A 23,233-nucleotide genomic window follows, 5' to 3' on the forward strand; every position below is an offset into this window, starting at 1 on the left:
GAATTGGTTGAGAGACCAGCTGATAAACCTGTTATAGGTGTGAAATGGGTGTTTAAAATTAAGCTTAACTTGGATGGAACTGTTCAGAAACACAAAGCTAGGCTTGTAGCAAAAGGGTATTCACAAAAACCTGGGATTGACTACAACGAAACCTCCGCACCAGTGGCAAGGTTAGATACAATTCGAACTCTTATTGCACTTGCAGTACAAAAGGGTTGGAAACTATTTCAGCTGGATGTCAAGTCAGCATTCCTAAATGGTATGCTCGATGAGGAAGTATATGTAGAACAACCTGAAGCTTTTGAACTGAAAAATGCAAGTCACAAGGTTTACAAGTTGAGAAAAGCCTTGTATGGACTTAAGCAGGCTCCTAGAGCCTGGTACAGTGAGATTAATGCATATTTATCTATGTGCAAGTTCAAAAGAAGAATTAGTGAAGCGACTTTGTACACTAGATCTAATAATGAAGGAGGTTTGATCATTGTCTCAATCTATGTTGATGACATTGTTTATACTGGAAATAGTGAGAGGATGCTTGCTGAGTTTAAAAGGGAGATGATGCAAAGATATGAAATGTCAGCTCTTGGACTCCTTCATCACTTCTTTGGCATGGGAATACTACAAACTGATCAAGGAGTTTTCATTCATCAAAGCAAGTATGCCAAATCCTTGCTTGTGAAGTTTGGGCTTGAAGACTGCAAACCTGTCTCAATTCCTTTGCCTACTGGTGAGAAACTAAAAAAAGTGGATGGGAGTGAGTTAGCTGATAAAGGGCTCTACAGGAAAATAGTAGGAAGCCTACTATATTTAACTGCAACTAGACCTGATCTAATGTATGCTGCTAGCTATAAAGGTTTATGAATAGTCCTACAAAAAGGCATATGGGAGTTGCAAGAAGGGTTCTAAGATATGTGCAAGGGACTCTTAGCTATGACATTGAATACGTTGGATTCTGTGATGCAGACTAGGCAGGCAGTGAGGATGATAGCAGGAGCACTTCTGGCTATGGATTTAGTTTTGGAAGTGGAGCATTCTCTTGGGCCTCTGTGAAACTAAACACAGTGGCACTATCAACAGCAGAAGCTAAGTATGTCTCAGCATCTGAGGCAACAACACATGCCATTTGGTTAAGATTTGTTCTTGATGATTTTGGTGAAATGCAATCTGAGGCAACACCCTTGTTCTGTGACAATATTTCAGCAATTTCGATGTCCAAGAATCCAGTTTTTCATCAAAGAACTAGACACATAAACAGAAGGTATCATTTTATGAGAGAAGCTTTGCAAGAAGGTGTGATCAACATGCAATTCTGCAGAAGTGAAGAATAGCTCGCAGATATTTTTACTAAAGCACTACCCAAAGACAAATTCAAGCATCTAAGGTCGAAACTTAGAGTTAAGCCAGTAAGCAGCTTAGGAAAGGCTATTGAGAATTAAGCTGCATACTCAGCTTAAATCAACCTGCAGATGACAATCCTGCATATTGGAATTGAAGAGATGAAGAATTAGTTTTTTTTTAAATAGCCGTTAGTTTAAATATGTAACAGCTTTATTTCTGTTTTTAGAAACCAGCACAGCTGTTATTTTTGTCCTATTTAGTTTGTACTGGGTCATCCGATCTTTCTCCAAGTGGAAAGATCGTAGCCTCCTATGGTCTGAATAGCTGGAGACGAGTCCTTCCTCCCTAAAAACTAGGGTCTGTTTTTTGACTGAGATAGGAATATAGTCTTGTAATACCTCTGCGTTTTCTGATAGAGATATATACTGAAACATTCAAATCCTCTGTTTTCTTCTATCATTCTTTCTCTGAGGTGTATTTCTCCTAAAGGTTTCAGCTTCTGTTTTCAACCTAAAGTATTAAGCTTGATGCTAATTGAACACTCTCCTTTCTCCTTCGATTGTCTACGGCCTACGCTTCCTCCCTCCTTCGTTCTTCTACTCCCCTGCCTCCGTCTCTGCTCTTTCGATTGTCTGCGCTTCTTCCTCCTCCTTCTCCTCCTCTTCCTCCTCCTTGGCTTTTCTCCTCGGCTATCGGCTATTTCATACCCAGAAGTGTTGGATCCTGAGTGAAAGAGCTATCTGGTAATCTAATGACTAATACTATTAGTTGGATATGCTGTGTATGTTTTCTCTTCAAAATTCCAGATTTAGTAGGGTTGGCATACACTATCATGGCCTGATATATTTTCAGAGTGTTTTAATTACTGGCTAATAGGGTGTAGTTTGAAACTTTGACTGATGGGTAGGGGAGCCTGGACTTGGAGTTTTCTTGTTTTTGTGAAATGGGTTTTGGGGGATTAGGGTTTTTAGGGGAGTGTGTGAGTTTGCTGTTTTGGTGGAAGATATATGCAGAAGAGTTTGCTGTTTTGTGGTTTTCTTGTTTTTGTTAATTCTTTTGTTTGTTGGAAGAAGAATGAGATATTGTGGATGGTTGGGGTTTTGCAGGGTGGGTTTTGAGAAATATCTGGTGTAGAATTTATGATTGTTTGTTTGTGTCCACAAATCTTCTAGCGTTTAGTGTTGGACCAACAAGTCTGAATTTTGGGTTCATACTTGCATTTTGAATGTGCCAGCAAAGATGGTATGTTAGCTATTTTTTTGGGTGATTAATTGGAGATTATGAACATCAGTTTCAAGTGCTGGTCCTTATTGCTATCAGTTTAAAATATTTTAATTTTGAAAAGTTTTTATGTCAGTTGCTTGATCTGCTGTTTTATGTAGTTTTTCAAAGGCATATAGTTCTTTGTCCAGTTCATAAACCCTTTCAACCAGAGAAAGCTTAGTTAAAAAAGGAGTAAAGAAAGATAGGATTAGCAGGTTTTATTTGAAGTTCCTGTTAGTAAAGCTATAAAGAACAGAATGGCATTTCTTTTATTATTTGCTCTTTATTACATGCTTCAATGTAACATTCAGGTTAGGTTATTGTGTGTTTAGCCTTATGCTCAAATTGATTTGTTAGCTTGATTTATGAGACGTGTTTAGCCTTATATGTGCTAACCTACTAGCCTGTGTGTGAAGCTTAATGGAATTCTGAACTTGTCTTGTTTACCTGGATTGGAAGAATCTGAATGCAAATATTGCACCTTGGTATGAACATAGTAATTGTAGGCTTATTCTTATAGACATCTGTATTAGTTTTCTGGACAAATCTTTGACTATAACCCTTTATTGATCCTGCCTGCATGCCAAAAACTTTCACTGCTTGGAAAACTATGGTGACATTCAGTTAACTAGAGCATTGGCTTTCTAAGTTGATCTCATCTTTGTTAATGTTGCATTACTGAAATAAGTGTATGAACACAGGCTGCTCATGTCAGGCAATGACAAATCTAGTCTTTGTTAAGACATTTGATGAGCAATAGTGCTTATTTCCAATTGTACTGTCTTTAAAAGAAAAATTGAAAATCTGTAAAAAAAAACAATAGTGCTTGTGGCTGGAATTCATGCATGTGCTGCAGATACAAAGTGTTTGTGTGTTTGGTTTTTGTATGATAAGGCCATGCCAAGAGAGGGCAATGCCTTGTCAATGCCGTAAACTGTAAACTAGATTTCTCTCTCTCTCTCTCTCTCTCTCTCTCTGTCTCTGTGCTGGTTTTAATTTCTCCTACCTTACGAGTCATATGACTGTCCCACTCATATTTCTTATGTTTTAATTTTCTCTTACTCAATCTTTCTTGTTTTAGTCACCTTCTGAATTTGATCGTTTTCTTTTCTTAAACTTGTAACTACCTTCTCTAATCTAACATGATCTAGACTTCTTATCTGCTTTTAAGGTTGCTTTAGTTCAGCTGATATCTGTGTGATTAATGCAATATTTTTCTAGACAAGCATATGTCTGAAACTGTTGGCGCTGATGAACTTATTTCTATTAGGCCTGTTCCTCTTACCTTGAACTTATATTGCCTAGTAAGAACATGCTTACCTAATCTCCCTATGTTTGAGTATAAAAAAGAAAGTCACAGATTATGATTTTGTTCTTGCCAATATTGTTAATGGCAGGGTAGACATGGATCGAAAGAGAAAGAGGAAGATTGAGAACAATGTAGATCATGCCACTATTGATACCATTGCCGCATCAGACGAATGGTCTACATGGAGGGATAATTTGGCTACTGAGATGTTTAATGAGTGGATGGCAAATTGAGCAACATAACATAAGTATTTGTTGATCATTTGAATGTACTTAAAAGAATTTTGGTGTTATTATTAAAAATAAATTTTAAAAATAAATTTTTTTTGAAGTCCAATGCTGTCCAGTCCATACTTGTACCAAACAATGGACTAGACTTTAGTTCAGTGCAGCATAATGCAACTTAATATGTCAAACAACTTATTAAAGTCCAACCCAATCCAAGCCAAACCAGTCCAACACTTAAAGCCCAATCCTAACTAGTCCAATCCAGCCCACCAAATAAGGCCTTTGTCTCTGCAGGTCTTACAACAACAACACATGCAAGCATCCATGGAAGACGCCTAGGGCATGTTTGTTACACCTTGCAAGCTTGGACTGGCTTGGCTAAAGTTTTATCCCATGTTTGTTTCACCATGTTCTAATTTTAAGTGGGATTAACTAATACTAGGCCCACCAAAAACACCTCCTTAGGTGTTCTTAGCTAAACCCATCTGGAGAGGAGGGACTAACAGTCCCGACGACCCAATCAACTAGCAACCACACCCAATCGCCCCACAACCAACGACCCACCAAGCAGCAGCCACAACCACCATCCCCAACCATCCGCCACGACCACCATCCCCAACCACCAAATACGACCATCCGCCACGACCACCAGTCACAGCCACCAACCACAGCCACCTAAGAAGGAGATGACAGAATAGAAAAGGAAGAGGAGAGAACAGAAAATTTTCTAAAAATAAAATAGAGAAGAGGAGAGAAAATGGAGAAGAAGAGATGAGAGAAATTTTTTTAAAAAAATAGAGAAGAAGGAGGAAAATGGAGGAGAAGAGGAAAGAAAATTTTAGAAAAAAACAGAGAAGATGGGAGAAAATTTTTGAAAATAGAAGAAAAGAAAAGAAAAGTAGACAAAAGAAGAGGAGAGAAAATGGAGAAGAAGAAGATAAAAGAGATGTAGAGGGGAAGAAGAAAGAGATGTAGAAAGGGTCGTCCAAAAATGAAAAAACGAGATGCAAAGAGGAAGAAAGACACTACAAAAAAAAAACAGTAATTTACAACAAACTTTTTCCGAGGGGGCCCAAATGTCGTTGAAAAATGTGCTTTTTCCGACTAAAAAACGTGGACCGTCGGAAGCATGTCACTAGGATGCATTTTATTTCCGACAGTGATAGTACCCTTGGAAAAAGTCTCAAAGTATGTCGGAAGTACACTTTTTTTTGGCAAGAAGCTTTGGCGCTCGTTGTATCACCAACAAAAGTCATTGTCGTCGGAAATGCCACGGTTATTTCTGAGGGGTTGATTTTGCCCTTGGAAATAGTCAGTTATTTCCGATGGAAAGTAATTCTCCTCGGTAATAATCAACTAGTTTCGAGGGCATTTTGGTATTGTCGGAATTGCACTCAGTATATTTCCGACGAGCTACTCTTTGTCGGAAGTAGTTGTCTATTTCCGACAAAAGGTCATGGTCGGGAGTAAATTTTTTTTTTTTTTCGGAAAGCAAATAAAAAATATCACCAAGAGTATGAATGTTGTCTCCGAGCATGTTGTATTAATACAATAATAAAATATCATTAAAAAAATAAATATTTAAATATTATTGACACAAATGAGTAATTGTCACATATATTACATGTAGCATAAATGTTTTGAATCATTAAACAAGTCGATCACATATATTACATGTTCCCATATTTAACTACTATAACACAACCATCAATTACTTAATAAACTCATCAATTACTCAGTTAAAATGACATAACTAAGTAATTGATGCCATGAAATTTTAACTTGTTATTTTCTTATCCAATAAAATCACCTTAGCTCATATTTCATTTATTTATTTGTTGATACAAGCAAATATTGGGGGAGGGGACTTAGTTAGAACCTTTGGTGCAAGGGTAAATACCCTTAATCACTTGAGTTACAAGTCCCTTGCATTACAATTATATTTTTTTATTACACATATGTCATCTATTTGACCGAAGGCATATAAGGGAGAACTAATGCTTAAGAGTTGGACTAGTATATTGTGGAATTACAATAATTGTCAAAAAGATTTCATTATCAACCATTCATTTGATCACAACAATTGGAATACTAGTACTTTAAGAATCTAAATCAACCATTCATTTGATCAAAATTGGACTCCTACTACAAGATGCCTTGCATAACACAACTTTCACTATATATTTCTAAAGGTTTCTTTGGATGACTTGTAAAATGGCAAACCAAAGAAATTCAAAGGTTATTCCTCTATTTGTCACTCTGTTTACTTGTATTTAACTTCTATTTGTCACTCTGTTTATTTGTATTTAACTTTAGGCAGTGGCTTACAGTGATGTGGTGCTCTTTACTGGTTTTTTGTTCAATCTAATTGCTACTCACAACAGCTACATTGTATTAGTATTAGTTCTGTATGGGAAATCAAGCAGAATATGGTTGACATGGCTGCTGATCTATGTCAGTTTCAACAACATTGTGAAAAATACCAGAAAGTTATATTCACATAGAGCAATTGACAGGCTAAGGTTCATTCATCCAACTTCTCCATTAGGTTAATTTCTAAATGCAGGCTGCTATAGAGTAATATGATTCATTTATTTACTTTTTGGAATAATTCTTAGTATTGTTGGAGCACAATCCAAAGATTTGTATTACTGTTGGAGTCATTACATAAATATTAATTGCAAGATTTGTATTGGGCTATGAGCTGTTTGTTTGGTGCTACTTGGTATTGAGCAAGATCATTGTATTGTTAACTTCTTAATTATGAAGAGTTATGTTAAATGACATAGAATAATCTCTATTATTGATGATCGGTGTTCTATACCAGTACCTTAATTTCGAATTGCTTAGTGTTTTCTTCTTCTTTGCTTAATTTCATTTTGTCTTTTATCTTATATTATGTGATGGTTTCTTATATGGTGTTACTAGCAAGTGAATCATAATGAGTTGGTTTATTTTGCAGTTAGACTCTTGGATTTTGGATGTTCCGGTTTGAAGATGACTAAACAGCCAAATTAGTTATGTTTGTTTCTGCAGTGCCTATCCATCACCGTAATATGAGGCAGCCAAATAAATGAGCTATTGTGTGTAGGCAGCCTTGTCATTGTCACATATATGTATTGCACAATGAAATTTTATTTATTTATGAAGATATTTAGTGTTTTCAATTGTTTTGCTTTTATATAGCATTTAACAAGGTTTTTCACAGTGAATTGACATTGTCATAAATACATTTTTTGGTTGAACTTGAATATAATGTTTCCGACAACATTTGTTTGTCCAAAAGCATTGTCAGAAAAAACAAATGTTCATGGTTTAAGAAACATTTCCGGCAAAATTGCAAATCACAAATACTAAAATGTCTGCATTTTGATTTTTTTTTTCTGACGATATTTGCGACGGCTATTACTTGTCGGAATTTTTTGTGACGGCTCGTCGGAAATAGACCTTTTCCGATGATTGTCGTTTGAGAAACATTTCCGACGAACTTCAAAGTATTTTCGACAACGTTTGAAAATTGGAAATACTAAATTGTCCTCGTTTGCAAAATTAGTTTCCGACAATGTCACATTATTTACGACACACATTACCTGTCGGAAATACAATTTTTTCCGATAGCTTGTCGGAAATTCACCTTTTCCGACGGCTTGTCGGAAATTCACCTTTTCCGATGATCGCTTTTCCAACGCATTCCGATGGCCAGTTGACCTCAAAAAAACGCATTTGTGACGGAAAATTGGTATTTCCGACATCTTTCTGCCTTCGAAAAAAGGATTTTTTTTGTAGTGAGAGATGGAGAGAGAAGAAAAGTAAAAAAAAATATAAAAAAAATCTTACTTTAAAAAAAAAAAATATAGTCCTAGTCCAATCAAACATACACCAAACGCTGTACAAGTGTTATCCAGTTTATGCCAGGCCAAGCCAATCCAAGACAGTACCAATACTTAATCCAGTTCATGACAGTCCCCCGTACCAAACGACCCCCTAGAGTTTGAAGCAATTGCTGACTTAGAGTAAAATGTATATGTATATTTAGAATTTTCTACAGTAATTGTCAAACAACATATACAGTTAGAATTTTTTTTTTTTAATCAAAGTGAGCTTTCATTAAGAAGAGAACAAACCGTACAACAAAACATAGCTTCCGGAAAGGAAAACCACATGAGCACAAACACTTGCAACCCAAACAGTAAAGCTAAAAACACAAAGAACCAGAACTACAAGGAGAAAGGCCAAACAGACGTTGCACTGCATGCCATTCACGTCGCACCCTTATCCCCCCACACATTAATTTCGAGGAGGACATGGGAGGCCATCATTGTTTAAGACAAAAACCAAGGAGGATGGTGGTCTATCAATCCAGACCTCTTTAGACATCCTCCTTTTTCCTCGAGCTGCCCACCCATCAGCTACAATGTTTACCCTCCTGGGAATCCACCTCCAGGAAACCTCACGAAACTGGAGACAAAGACTCCTGATTCTCGTAAGTATGGGGTTGAAACTGTGAGATTACTCGGGCAAGTTTGGGATTTCAAAGGTTTTTTTTATTGATACATGAACACAGCAAGAGTTTTTTTATTTATCCATAAATGAGAAACCGTAAGAACATGCTAAAATGCAGAAACTGAAACAAGACAGAGTACCCAAACTAATTTAGGCACCCAAGAAAGTAATCTAGGAGCCGAACCCTACTCTAGACACCCACCCAAAAAGCCAACATCAGAACCCGGAAAACAAGTAGAGAGACGCTACACAAGTGCTGGAGTGTTTGAATAAATTACAAAAGTTGCTACCTCATCATCACCTAGGTGACAGAATACATGTCACCTCCATGTTAGAAAATGTTTGGTTCAAATTATCATGAATATCTACAGGCATCATTTGAGGGCATAGAAAAGGCTTGGGAGGCATTTGTAGGCTTTCAACATCTCCTTCGAGCATCTTTATAACTTCGTTCATTGCCGGACTATCACTTGACTTCATTTGAATACACCACAAGGCTGTTATATCCATCTTTTTTACAATTTTCATTTCTTCCTCTGTTATATCCTCCTTCTCCAACTCCTTTCCCGCCTTATACTGATCGTACACCCATGAGGGGAAGTAAATTTGGCTTGAATGCTCTACACTTGCATTTACATTATTCCGTTTGCTTCCCATTTCCATCAACAGCATTCCAAAGCTATAGACATCAGCTTTGTATGAGACGCCACCAATATTTTTGTAGACCCTAGAACAACTCAGGAGCCATGTAACCCATTGTCCCCCTTGCTGCCATTAACGAGACAATACTATTATCCGTCGGATATAATTTCGCAGGCCCAAAATCAGAAATCTTTGAAAAGAAATTTTGGTCCAGAAGGATGTTATGAGGCTTGATATCAAAATGTAAAATTTGCATGTCACAACCTTGGTATAGATATTCAATCCCTACTCCAAGCGAAATATCATACATTTTCTTGTAACTTAGCAAGTTACTCCCTTCTTTGGAATAAATGTATTTATCAAGAGATCCATTTTACATGAACTCATATACTAAAGTGCGCTCCGAACCCTCAACACAATAACCAACAAGTTGCACCACATTAAGATGGTGAATCCTTCCAATGGTAGCTACCTCACTAATGAAATCTTCCCCATTAGATTTGGACTTGCCCAACATCTTAATTGCTCCAAAACAGCCACTTCGTAATTTTCCTTTAAATACCATGCCAAAGCCTCCTTAACCTACACTACTACAAAAATCGAAATAGACGACGGGAAACTACCGTCGTGTAGAAGGTTTTCCAACTATCGTGAAATCAACCGCCATCTATTGTACAAAAAAACGACGACGGTTAATACCCGACGTCGTTAAGGCATTCAACGTCCAGATTTATTACTAACCGACGTGTAATTACTATATAATTAGCCTAAAATGAAATCTCCGACAACATTAGACGACAGTTTTATGAAAACCGAGACGTCTAAAGAGTGTTACATGTCAAGATCAAAAGAAGAACCGACGTACAGGTAATTATCCACGTTAAATGAAGGAAAAAAGACTTGGATAAGCTAGCAACCGTCGTGGTTAATTTATACTACGTTAAACAAAAAAACCAACCGACGTCTAAAACATAAATGACAACGTTCACACAAACCCACAGACGTTTAAAGAGTATTACATGTCATTTGTCTTTCAATAACTGCAGTAACATGACATAACCACATCTTGCACCAGACATCACCGACACTTAAGTAGTTATCCACATCTCGAACTATAATTAAAACCGACGTGTTAACTTTTTTCCACGTCCGTTTCTTGCGAGACTTGTCGTTTAAATTGTACAAAGAAGGCCCTTTGACAGAGTTAGATGTCACTTTTTCTAAATAACTGACGTCTAAAATGTTTAAAATGACATAATATTACTCAATATCGATGTACAAAATTGTCCCCCACGTCGGTTTTTGTCAAAGGATGATGTTATAAATAGTATTGAAGGCGTGGATAGGAAAACAACCGATGTAGATTATTTATTCAACGACCGTTGTATTTTAATAAAGGACGTGGTTATTTATTTTACTACATCTAGAGATCCAGCTGCTTGACATTGTAATTTCTTACCACGTCGGTTTTGATTACATAATGATGTGGTTGTCCTTTTAAAAGTCGCTTGTTTAACCCGCGCCTTGATGTATGTATGCGCGGAGACGTCGTTGGTTTAGACTAGCTGACGTGCAAACATCTGTCACGACAGTTAATGGAATTTAACAGCCTTTATTTCTCTCTTTAGACGATGGTTTATTTTAAGCAAACCATCTTGATTTCTTTTTCAAATGTCTAGTGTTTGTTTTACGGTCTTTTGCCTTTTTAAAACCCGATGTTGTTTTTATCTTAGACGTCTGTGTTTCCAATTTTTTTACCGGACCGTCGAACTTTACAGTTTTAACCCAACTTTTTTAATTTTTGATTTGTCATGCCCAAAGCCTGCATAATGAAAATGTGATTAGAATTAAAATGTTGTACATAATCATTAATTAATGTCATAAAATTAACTGAATAACTAATGTCATACATTACAACAATCAATCAATCCATATATCTTCACACCCATCTCTAATATTTTCATTCCCAAACTCACTCACTAGGTCATCAAATGTGTCAACATTTGGTATTCCTCTAGTAAATGGGTCACACTCAATTCTAGTATCACCTAGCACATCATCACCAATAACATCATTATATTCTCTATTAGGCATTGATAATATTACCGACCAACCACGATGCATTGGGTCGTCAACATAAAATACTTGTTTGACTTAAGAAGCCATAACAAATTGGTCATTCCTATGTCCAATTTTACTCAGATCTACATGGGTAAATCCAAGTTCGTCAACTACAAGGCTCGAAGTGTTATCTATCCAATCACACCTCAAGACTGGGATTCTAAACTTTTGGTAGTCAAGGTCCCAAATTTCTTGAATAACACCATAAAAACCCATATTGGAGACAATAGGGTTTTCATCCTTGGCACTAGCAACTTGCATAGTATGTGCAAGTAAATAAACTCCACTATTTTAGATAGTTCACACATCATCTTGTGCCTTGGTGTTAAATTTAATACCATTAATAAGATAGCTTCTATATGATGGCACTGCCATGCTTGGACCAGTTGCTAGCCACCTCAAATGTTTTGATACGCCATTATGCTCTTCCCCATTAAGTTCACTTTGAACCTGCAAATTAATCATATATATCTTAATTCAATCTAAAATATAGAATGGAAGAAAATTAAAAGTTGAATATGCATGTCATTCAATAACATATATATACCTTAAAGTGGAGCCATTGAGTGAAAGTGCTATTGTGCTTATCTTGCAGCCATTTTGTTCTCTTTCTAAATTTTGGATAAGTGGTGTTGATGTGGATCATATGTTCCCTACATTGACACGAAAAAATCAATCATTGTGGTTCCTTGTATATAAGATTAACATAAGGAATAATAATATTTAAAATGGCTCCATGTGAAAAATAAAAGTCATACGTACTCGATATAAGGTAGGACTTCCTCCTTATTCTCCAAGGCATATAAATGTGTTTGGTTTAACAAGTTTCGATCAACTAAGCTTACTGTGCAACCTGATAATGGCTTCGAAACTCCCGTCATTTGGCTTGAAGGCACTCTAATTGTATTAACATCAGATAAATGCTCAGTGCAAAACTCTATAGCCTCTTCAGCTACATACCGCTCAGCAATGCAACCTTTTGGACGAGTACGGTTCCAAACATACCCTTTTAGCACTTTTATATACCTTTCAAACGGATACATCCATTTAAAATATACTGGGCCACAAAGACGAACTTCTCTGACAAGATGTACTACTAGATGAACCATGATATCAAAGAATGAAGGGGGAAAGTACTACTCAAGTAAATACAAAGTAACTATTACATCTTCTTCCAACTTATCTAGCTTGGAAACATCTACTGTCTTTGCACATATAGCATTGAAGAAGAAGCACAATCGAGTTATTGCATACCTTGCAGGCTTCTCCAAAACAGAACGAATTGCCACAAAGAGCAATTGTTGCATCAAGGTATGACAATCATGAGATTTAAGTCCAAGAATTCTTGAATCTTTTAAAGATACAAGATTTTTTATATTTGAACAATAACCTTCAGGGACCTTCATATCATAGAAAGAATTGCAAACCACCCTATTCTCTGCTCTTGACAAATTCCAAGGCCCTGTAGGCAAGCGAGTACGTCTTTGTCCATACTTGGGTTGCAAATCAGTTTTGACCCCCATGTTCAATAAATCTAACCAAGCAGCACTCTCATCTTTATTTTTTCCAGGGATTTCCAGCAATGTATCAATGATACTATCGCAAACATTCTTCTCAATATGCATAACATCTAAGACATGCCTTACATGAAGGTATTTTCAATACTCGAGATCAAATAATTTTGATTTCTTCTCCCAACAAACTCCATCACCATCATTCTCACTAACACTTCCCTCATTTTTCGAGCCCCATATGTAATTAATATCTTCAACAATGTGCAACACTTCTTCTCCGTTTAATGGCTCGAGAGGCGTGCCATATTCAGGTTTCCCATTAAAAGCTGCACGCTGTCTCCGATATGGATGATTGATTGGTAACCCTTTTTCTATGCCTAATGTAACAAATTTTGTGGCCATTTTTCAACCTGTGACTAGGTGTATCATTGCCATATATTGGACAAGATTTATATCCTTTAACGACACAACCAGATAAGTTCCCATAGGCAGGAAAATCATTAACTATCCACAATAATACACCTCTGAGTGTAAAGTATTATCCTATATGTACATCATACACTCCTCTAATTCCATCTCACATAGATTTTAAATCATCAATCAAAGGCTCTAAGTAGATGTTTATATCATTTCCAGGCTATTTAGGACCGGAAATCAATAAGGTCAACATCATGAACTTTCGTTTCATGCATAGCCATGGTGGGAGATTATATGTAACTAAGATAACTGGCCAACAACTATAGCTACTACTTAAAGTACTGTGGGGATTGAATCCATTAGATGAGAGAGCCAATTTCAAGTTTCTCTGCTCTTTACCAAACTCGGGTCATTTATCATCAACAAGTTTTTGTGAAACCCCATATTTTTTTAATATGTATACTAATATTTCATGGAAATTAAATATTTAAAATTAATATTTTTAATACTATATATATATATATATATATAAGTTGCATGGCAAGCCACGTGAAAACTTTTGCTATAACCTATCAAATCTATTATATGGTTTTAACTATGCCAATTCACTTCAATCTTATTTAATATTTATACACAAGCTTTTAGAAAAGCTTTTTATTGCTTACTAACGTTTCTCCTAAGTTTGACGTGTTGCTTTTTAGAGTCCTCAAAAACCACAATAAGCATGAGGTGGTGAATATTAGCATGAGGTGTAAGAATAATAAGTAGTCTTGTATATATAAATGTAATTGGAAAGTGCTTACTAAGCACTCTCCAGAAGCCAACACCTAAGACTAAATAGGGTGGCAGTTTTATCTTCAAGCCACCCATGTAGTCTATAAATCCTAGGATGTAATCTAGAAATCCTTAGGTTAGTTGTGTGGCACAATTTTAAGCTTCATCCATATTTTCTTTACCGACTCTAACCTACTACAAATAGCTCTATCTAATAGTTATTGGATCATAAGTTCTTCAAGTTATAGTAGTTTCCTAAAAATATCGTGGACAAAAGAAAATAAGAGAACTAAGTGTGGTGAGGTTTTGAAGGAGCTCAAAGTATTTGAACTTACAACTGGGAGTTTTACAATAGCTTTGGATTTGAGGTAGGGGTTTTTCTTGGGGAAGTTTTGCATACATTGATTTAATTAAATATTGTAAATACTAGATTATGCTTGGTAATATTATTTGATTATTATTGTAAATTCTATATTATTTGGTTATATTGTTTGATTGTTATCCTTGATATTGGATGTATACGTGTTGTCAATTATCATTATAATTTGATTAATTTTGACATATTCATATGTTTTCAGTGGTGGTTGGAATTTTTGGGTTGATAAAAAAATTATGGAAAAGAGGATAATGGGAAGAATCTTTTGTGTAGTTGAGTCTAACCATTGTAGGGACCAAGCTCAAGCGAGCCCGTGTGCACATTAGATTAGGAAATCGGTGGTATAATTGTCGATTGGGTGATTTGGGCTTGGAGATCAATGGTCTAGACAAGATGACTAGCAAAAGGGGAATTACGGGATGATTGAAATGGGTGTTAGTTTATATAATGGGGCATTCGGAATCACAGTGGTAAAATGCATGGTATGGGACATGCAGATTTGCTTGCTCTATTATATAGATTAACGGGTTGGGTAGAAATGAAGTTCATTCATGCATTGCATAAAATGTACATTATAAATCTCACATAAGACATAGGACCCCTACTGAGCATGTAATGCTCACCCCTTATTGAATCTATTGCAGGCTTTGAATCTAAAGTTTAGTTTTTGCTGAGGAAATAAGAAGAACGGGTTATGGATAGGTTTGAGTGTTTTGTTGAAAGTTTGTTACTTTCTTGTTACTTTGCTTGTAATAGTACAATGTAAATTACTTTGAGTTAAATAGAAGTTTATGTTCAATTTTCATGTTTCTTGATATTTTAATTTTTAATTTTAGTTTTTTTTCTTTTACCTCACATCCCCCCCCTCCCCCCCAAAAAAAAAAAATTTGGGGTGTGACAGTTTCCAAGATGGAGAATCCGCTGGATGAGACATTTGACCATCAACTGATTTTCTAGTAGCATGCCAAGTCAAACTCTTAGCTGTCTTATATGAATGAAACATCATTTTAAACCTTGGAATTGGAGGAAAATATCACACCACCTTCGCTGGCACACCCACTTTCAAGATTGAATCTTTGCCTTCCTTCTACCTTGAGACACCATAAGTAGGACAATTAGTTGAATCTTCATAATCCTTCCTATACAAGATGCTGTCATTAGGAAATGCGTGGATTTTCTCATAACTCATCCCTAAAGCAGACAATGTCTTTTTTGCCTCGTACATAAAGGAAGGTAGTGTCTTTCCTTATGGAAGCAAATCTCCTTGAAGTATCAATAATTCTGTAAAACAAACATCACTCATCACATGTTTTGCTTTCAAATTATATAATTTCACCAAAGCCGACAACATCGTGTACTTACTGCTACCACGTACAAGGGTTGATCTCCATCCCCAATCACATTGGCAAACTCATAAGGATCAAATCCAATATCACCTAAATCATTGTCATCCATCCCTACTTCTTCAGAAACAAAATTGAACCCACATTGCTCATCTTCTTCCACATTTCTACTAGCATTAGTAGTCCATTCCCAAGGTTTTTCGTGCCATGTCCAAATCTTATAGCTTTGGTCAATTCCATTAAAGTATAAGTGGTCTCTTATAATTCCAACTCCAAACAATCGAATATTCCCACATTTAACACATGGACAACGAATATGACTTGTATTTACAAGATTTTCTACAGCAAAATTCAAAAATCCTTCCACACCTAACTCGTATGCCTTTTAAAAAGCCAACGTATAATAAAAATTTCGACGACAGTTGGTGGAAACCAACCGTCGTTGTGGTTTACAAAAAACCAAAGCCTAATTCTTCCATCCCCATTCCATTTCAAAGAACCCTTATAACAGAATGCAAACATCAAAACATAAAAGAACCCATATATAGCTCCCAATCAAGAACCCATAGCTCCCAAAACATAAAAGAATATTTAGAGAGATCTAAGAGAATATACAAACTAAGAGAATATTGAGAGAGTGCTGAGAGAATATATACAAACAAGTAAGAGAATATTGAGAGAGAGCTGAGAGAATATATTTACATGGATATTGAGAGAGAGCTGAGAGAAAATATCAAATGCTTTAGAGCTTAGAGAATATATCCAATGCTTTGAGAGCGAAAACTTTAAGACAGAGAAAACTTTAAGACAAATTTACGTTGAAGAGAGAGAAGGAAATACTTTAGGGTTAAATGAAAATTCTAGAAAATTTAGATCCCAGTCAAAAGTTTCAAAGGACCATGTTTATTAAAGACGACGGTAAATACAACCCAGTAGTCGTTTAATTTCAGATTTACAACAATCGTTATGTTACATTTACGACGTGATAAAGTGTTTTGACGTCACCCATACAAAAACCAACGTCTAAAATATTAAATAATTAGCTTTGGTATGCGTTTCCTGGGATTCGAACACGCTTATTGACCAAAAAAAGCGAAAGCAAACCGGTGTCGTTTCAATAAAACCTAAACCCTAAACCCTAAACCCTAAATTTTACAATAATTATTAAAAAAAATACACAAGTATGAGAAAAATGAACCGAAAATTGCTACAGACTCCTTACAACAATGGCTTCTATATTAGTAGGCTAAAATCTATATTAAAGAATTTTTAATTTTATGACCACCAATGGATCACATAAAGCTTAGGGTTATGTTATGAAAAGTATAATGACTATTTTGCTTTGTCTCTAAATCTTTTTTACTTTTATTATCACTTCTAATTTTGAAATCTAAAATTAAAGTTTTCAGGCATGTAGGGGGTAGATATTGTCTCAATGAGCGCATAGAATTTGTCGGTTTATTTTTCGGATTTTTTAAATATATTATGAATATTAGTAATTAAATACAAATAAAAATATTTTGAACATTAAATTTTTTAAAGATTAAGGGGAAATAAAATCTTTCAATGAGTGCATAGTAGTTGTCCGTTTATTTTATGGAATTTGTTTTGAAATTATTATGAATAAAATATAAAAGTCATACAAAAATTAAATGACAAATGTACATAACCAACGTTGTATCAGTTTACAACGACGTTAAATAACACATGACATCGTCGTATAGGACATTAGACGTCGCAATTTACTCACCGATGTGGTTATGAGTTACAACGTCAACCTTTTTTGAATAACCGACGTGGGTATAATTTACATCGTCGATTATTTTGTTGATGACGACATTGTTTATAAATACAACGTCATATTTTAACTTGTAACAGACGTTGTATATCTCTACAAAAATTTCGTAGATTTCAGCTTTATAAATTAACCGACATGTATATCAACCTTAAATGACATTTTTGATAAATGTCATCGATGTTTTCTTTCCCGCTCAAATAAGACGGCGGTTGTTTATATGTATGAATGGGAAATCGGTTTTTGGAAATTAATTTAAATTTTTATGATTTATTTTAATTTTATTTCATTCAACGACATAAATATTTTATACAAAAAAAAAAACTAGAAACAAAAAATATATTTCATTTGATTTTTTTGATGAATGTTCAATTAATTACCAAAAATATGTTTATATACATTATCAAAAAAATTAAAATAAACCTAAACGTTTTTAAAATAAATTATATCACTTATTGTTCTGAAATTACTTGTTCACTAATTCTGCCCATTCCAGTTTGACTTCATCAATATGTTCTTGAGTATACACAACTAGATCATTTTTCTTGTCAAACTACAAATAAAGAACAAAAACCGACATGTTACAAGTAATAAAACGACAATTATGAAAGAACACGTCGTGGTATTAAAATAAAGAAATAATATCTTAAATTTTACCTTATTCTCAAATGCAAGGCCTGGATCATGAATTATATATCTCGTGAAACGCATCACGTAATAGCCAGACTCTACATTTGTTGGTTATCTAGGAGTGCCTTGTAGATTTTTCCATATGGGTGATTTACGTGATGATTGTTTGCCTGTGTGGGAGTTATACATTTTGATTGAACTGTTCCAAGAAAACAAAAAGTGTTAATGATAAAACTAAAAATCAGCATCAAAACCATTAACCGTTGTGATAAATAAGTGAAGACGACGGTTTTGTAAAACAAATGACGTCGTATTTTATTTCAAACGTCGGAAAATAAGAACTGTCATTGTGTATCATTCTAACGTCGGTGACAAAGAAAACCAACTTATAACCAAAGTTGTTTTTAAATGAAAGTTGAACAGAAAAAATTAAAACGTCCTAAAATGAAAAACACAAACGACGTGGTATTTAAATGAAGAAGACGGCTTCAAGAAAATACTGATGTTGTAAATGATTTCAAACATCGGTTATAATATACCGTCGTTGTGTTTTTACTACAACATCGGTATTTGAAAATGTCGTCGAATCATTCAAATGCATAAATAAAAAATCTTAGGTTTTCATTAATAAACTTACGTATTCACTATATTTCTCATGTCCTCGTCAACAGAGCGGTTTGGCAATGAATCCATGTAATAGACAGTCTCCTTAGCTGGTCTCATAATTATACCCTACACAAAATGATCCATATATATATATATTAAATATACTACAAAAAAATATATATATTACAAGGGACCAAGTATAAAAGGGGACTAACCCTGGATTATAAGGCACCAAGTAAAATTGTTCCCTATTCGCCTTTTTCAGGCGTTCTGAGAGATGTTTTGAACGATGAGATAATGTTCCAGATTGAGAGCTTACTTGTCCAGGGTCTATGAGGCCAACAAGGTTTACCATATTTGCCATTTTTAAATAGTCAAATAGGTACCTAATTAAATATATGAAATTCAATTAAATGAGATTTTAATTTAAAAGAAAGGAAATGTAAAAAAAACAAAATTGGATTTCTAGAATTACCTCATGTATACTGAGATCACTGTGGATCCAATCTCAACCATGGAAGCAAACTGTAATATGTCTTCACTCAAGAGCCAGGTATCATGATCAGCCAAATATTTCCTCTGGCATGTGAATTCTAATTGTCTTGTTAGTAGGCTTCAACTTGGTCTAGACATATTGGCATAGGGCTAACAGAGGAGCTGGCATGTCAAGCTTTGAGAGATCCTGTAACAAGAAATAAATAAAGAAATAAAAGATGGTTTGTACATGAAGTAAAATAAACAACTACAACAAATCAATAAAACCGATGTGGTATATAATATCAATGACGGTTTCTAGAACATACTGACAGGGTAAAGGTTATAGACGACAGTAAATACATATCAGTCATTGTGTAAATGTTAAAATGTCGCTACACAATAGAAAGGTCGTCTAGGTTAAACTAGACGACGGGTTGAAAAATAAAACCTCACATCTATTTAAAATTCAAAAAAAAAATCAAATGTCAGAGATTTTATTATTTCATCTTGACAGTTTTCAGCAGCATCATCATTAGCATCATTTTAGGGACTGTCTTCATCCAATTCAAGGGCTCTCACATTAGAGTAGCTTGCTTTGTCAGACATTGGATTTTTTGGGCTTTGCTTTTGAGGAATTGGAGTAATTGGTGTAGTTGGAATTTTACGGAGCAAGTTGGGATCAAAGTTGGGAATTAGTTAACTGAATTGTTTAAAGAAAATTTCCTTCTCTCGCTTTGACTATCTCCATAACACTTTCCTTTGCCCTGGCCTCAATCTTTTTGGTTTTCGCTCTCACTGCTTCCATAACACTTTCCTTCAATTTGTCAGCAAATTTTACTCTCTGCTGTCTCGACAAATTGAAGAATTGAGTTGGGGAAACCCCAGCTCCAACACCTCTGACCCTCCCACCATGCTCACGGGTTCCCAAAGCCAAGGTCAAAACATCGTTGCTCCTAGAGACAGTCAGAGTGCCCTTGGAGACTTGTTTTTTCAAATCATCCTAAAAGTGAGAGAGAGAGAATATTAGCGAGTGAACAGATAGTAAAATTGTTAAATAAATTAATTAATAAAAATATTAACCAACGTGGTAAAGTTGTTATGACGACGGTTTATTTAAAAAACAGACGCAGAAAATTATTTAATACGTCGTCCCAAAACTACCGTCGATTAAAACGTCAGTCAATGAAACAACCGTAGTTTATTTGACATCAGAGATAAAAACACTTAACCAAAATATTCATTAATCTAGAAATAGTGTACAAACCAATTGCAAAGAAATATAGAGGGAGAGAGAGAGTGTGTGTGTGTGTGTTGGCTGCGCAAATCTCACGGCCTGGTGCTCCAGGCCAAGGGAATGTGCGTTGACACGTGACGTCCTTCTCTTGCATGCAGTGCGGTTGTACGCTGAGTGTGCCAGCACGGTCTACCGTAAGCGTCGAGATGGTGATGAGGTTTGGGTAGAAGATGGTTAAATGATGCGCCTGTTTTGAGTTCGACTCCTAATCAAACGATTGTGGCGAGAGAGGAATTGATCTCAGCCGTCAGGTTCACGGCCTGAGCTACAAGGCCGTTTAGTGGTGGTGTTGGTGGCGGGTTTTAGGCGATGCTCCGGCGCGTTGCTCGGAGAGCGACGGTCGTATGATATATGGGGTGAATGAGATGATAACAGAGATAGTGCTCCGGCACCTTGAAAATCAAGGGTCGTATGATATATTGATGAATGGATTTTCCTTACAATCTACCACTACTCCTAGGAAAGCAAATAAAGGTATTGAAAGTGCATTACAGGAAAATATAATTTGCTCTGTGGGAGGCTTTTGGTTTGGTGTTTGAACCTTTGAATGTAGTCTTGAGTTAAGTATCTATAGGGGAGTCCTGAGGGACAATCGAGGCTGAAAAGACTCGCGTAGTGGAGCCTAATCGGGGCAAGTGGGTAGTCAAATCAGCATTTGGGATCGTGAAGCATGGTGGTGTGACCCCCATAAATCCCGACAAATCTCGGCCATCGCCCTGATCGTGGGTTCTACCCCCTTGGCGTGGGGAACGATTTAATACCCTCCCGGTCTGGTGGTTGGTGATCTGACCTCAAGTTGTAAGAACACTTGTGAGAATGTTTGTGCCTAACCACTCTGATTTCCATTACCAAATCCTGACTTCAGTCACTTCCCTTCTTCCCTCATGCATTAAATGCTTGTGACTAGTGGGTTTGCTGCGATAGTCGAGGCATTACTTCATTAAATGGGGCGTGGGACCCGAGGCCATGTGGTGATTTAACTAAAGTATCTTCGGGTCAGTCTTTATGGCCTTCGCCGTGTTCTTTACCCGGCTTCGGGCGACAATACAGGGTCGCGAGGCCGAGAGGATTCCGCTTGCGGCTTTTCTTTGTTTTTAGGAAGGCGAATGCCTAACGAAACGTGGCCGCTTCTTCATGAGTAGGCGGTAGGCCGAGAGGAAGTCCCGCTAGTCGCTTTATGACCATGATTTATTAGGCACAAACATTGCCCCCACATCCTTGGATTCTTCGGTCGCGGCCTAGGCAGAGGCCAAATGGATTCCAAGGGACGGACCATTTTCATTCCTCCCAGTGATTGACAATTTGCGCTTTAAATGCGTAGATCGTCGGCGCATTAAATGTGCAAGCACGTCTTGCAGGCCATCATTGCCCGACTTGCGCGAGCCATCGCTTTCGCTCACAAATGAAGTGACGGCCCATGGCTCGACACGCCATCGCACTCCTTGAGCACGCTGTCGCCGTAATCACGTCTCTCGAGAGGACCATGCCCTTTCGTTTTGAATTCGAGCGCCAATATAAAAGCCTATCCTTCTTCATTCCTTCCTTACGCTTGCAGAATTTTCAGACGCCCAAACTCGCCAAACTCTTCTCTCAATTCTTCAACCCTTTTGAACTTCACATTTCAGCACTCCACCTCTTTCTCGCCAAGTTATCCCTTTGTTAGTAACCAACGACTTCCAGCTTCTTCGCATTTCTCAGAAAACTCACGAACTCTTCGTCCCTTTTATGAGGCTCGCCTCCCGGGTGCTTCTGTGTTCATCACCCTTTCTTCGACTTTTTCCCTTTACATACCCTACTAATCTGCTTCAATGTCCTCCAAAGACTACATCCGCTGAAGCTTGGCCCCAAGTCTTCCAAACTGAGTTTGAAGACATTTGCCTCGAAATCCTGTGGCTCGGTCACCTTAACATCGCCACGCCGATGATGATGACGGCGCACGCCACCGATTCTCGCGCCCGCCCTCTCAGATGGCGGGATGCTGTGAGAGGCTGGTGGCTCATTTGAAGAACAATCTGTGTTCCTTTCGCCTTTGACGGGGACTTTCAAGATTGGAATGTCGCCAGCTGCAACCCCAATGGCCAACCTTGACTTCCGGATCGGGAAAAAATGGTTGCCGAGGATGGAGCACTTCTTCTCGGCGAGCAATGGAAGGATTAAGGCATCTACCACTGATCAAGCCGCTTTAGATTGGCCGCTCGCTATGGACCGATCACGGCCGCAGCCCTATGCTTCGGTCGCCGCCACAATACTATGAACCTCCGGTTTGGCATAACGACGCCGACTCTCTAGACATGGCCGCTTTATTCGCCTCTCCTCTTGGCGTGGAAGTAAACGCCGCCTGTCACCCCGAGGTCGAACGAAGTTTTAAGGCTACATGGCCTACGGTCACAAGCTTGCCGTAGTGAGGCGAAGAACATATCAACTTCCAGAATTTCAAGCACCGGCGTGAGGACAAATATGATGATTCCATCATCGCCCTTGCGCAGGTCCATATCACGTCTTGCCGCGTGATCGTTTGGCGCAAGTTCGCGGTTTGCACCCGTGCCGTAACAAAGTCACCTTGAGTTCGCCATCTGGCCGACATTCGCGCAAGTAGATGGTCGC

General features: G+C 36.9%; 1 long non-coding RNA gene and 3 pseudogenes across 1 annotated transcript; 1 reads left to right on the forward strand and 3 right to left on the reverse strand.

The window, feature by feature from the left end:
- The first annotated feature begins 1,471 nt into the window (after positions 1-1,471).
- LOC148916970 (uncharacterized) lies at positions 1,472-4,246 on the forward strand. Its single transcript, XR_016126616.1, has 2 exons — positions 1,472-2,081; positions 3,999-4,246. It is a non-coding gene; the product is annotated as an uncharacterized LOC148916970 (long non-coding RNA).
- A 4,691-nt stretch (positions 4,247-8,937) lies between these two features.
- On the reverse strand, positions 8,938-9,592 carry LOC148916971 (rust resistance kinase Lr10 pseudogene; annotated as a pseudogene).
- A 2,209-nt stretch (positions 9,593-11,801) lies between these two features.
- On the reverse strand, positions 11,802-12,809 carry LOC148916972 (uncharacterized; annotated as a pseudogene).
- A 427-nt stretch (positions 12,810-13,236) lies between these two features.
- On the reverse strand, positions 13,237-15,787 carry LOC148916973 (uncharacterized; annotated as a pseudogene).
- Positions 15,788-23,233: the final 7,446 nt, after the last annotated feature.

This window comes from Prunus mume, linkage group LG5 (assembly GCF_029339155.1).
Source record: "Prunus mume cultivar Tortuosa linkage group LG5, ASM2933915v1, whole genome shotgun sequence".
Lineage (NCBI taxonomy): Eukaryota > Viridiplantae > Streptophyta > Magnoliopsida > Rosales > Rosaceae > Prunus > Prunus mume.